The following is a 1,189-nucleotide window of genomic DNA, read 5'->3' on the forward strand; positions in this document are numbered from 1 at the left end:
GGGAAGGGAAGGGAAGGGAAGGAAAGGGAAAGGAAGGGCCCGGCCCGGACGGCGCTCGCTCCTCCGCACCGCTCCGGCACCGCACCGCGTCCCGAGCTCCGCCGCGGCCGCTCTCGTCCCGAACCAAGCGCCGGGCGCTCGGCGTGCTCTCGTTATTTCCTTACTTCTTTATCCCCACCTATCCTTCTTTGTATTTCTTAATATATCCTTTCTTACAAAGAAGCAACGCAGAGCGCTAAAATCGCGGCGCTCTCTGGCACAACCCCTCGACCCCGCTCCGCTCCCCCCCTTCCCGAGCGGGGACGGCAGCTCTCCTCGGCTCCGCGGCGCACAACGAACCGGCCGTGCTCCCGTACCGCGGAGGGGGAAGGCAGCAGCGGGGCCCGGCTGAGGCTGACCGACGGCTGCCTCTCTCCGGCGCCCTTTCCGACGGGGTTTGCGCTGGGAAAAGCGGACCCCGCGTTCCACTTTTTAACTTTTTTTCTTTCTTTCTCTCTTAATTGTCAAAGGTTTCTTTAATCTTTTGTTCGTTTATTATTTTCTATCGTTAATTTATTGTTATTTTTCTATTTTCCTCGCGGCCGCGGAAGCCCCGTCCCTCACCCCGCTCTCACCTGGCTGCCCCGCGGAGCTTTGCCCGCGGCCGTAGGCGCCTCCGTACTGGTGGTAGGGGCTGCCGTAGCCGTAGTCCGCGTAGGCTTTGGCGGGGTAGCTGCCGGCGGAGCCGTTCATGCCGTACTGGTACTGGTAGGGGTTGAGCGCTTTGCCGTAGGAAGCCGAGGTAGGCGAGCAGTAGCCGTGCGGGGCCGCCCCCGTCGGGCTGTAGTAGTCGGAATCCGTAGCCGAGGACTCGGGTAAAGTGGGAGATTCCTGGGACGGGTGGTGCATGGCTGCGGCGCTCTGGAAAGGCGGCTGGAAGTCGGAGGACCTGATGTTGGGGACCCTTCTGTCAAACACTGCTGTCATAGCGCGGATCGCCGGGCTCAGGCGGACATGGCCGGGGGAGGCGGCTCGGCGCGGCGGCTGCGGCAGACTGCTGGCTGGGGCGCAGCATAGGCTTGGTTAAATCCTTAATTGCGCTCTTACGCACAGCAGGGTGGATCGGGTTCCATTGGCCAGAGCAATCGGGAGCAGCGACACCCTAACTCGTCCAACTAGTTTAGCACAACAAAGCTTTGGCTTTAAAAAA

Source organism: Meleagris gallopavo, chromosome 6, assembly GCF_000146605.3.
Source record: "Meleagris gallopavo isolate NT-WF06-2002-E0010 breed Aviagen turkey brand Nicholas breeding stock chromosome 6, Turkey_5.1, whole genome shotgun sequence".
NCBI classification, from domain to species: Eukaryota; Metazoa; Chordata; class Aves; order Galliformes; family Phasianidae; genus Meleagris; species Meleagris gallopavo.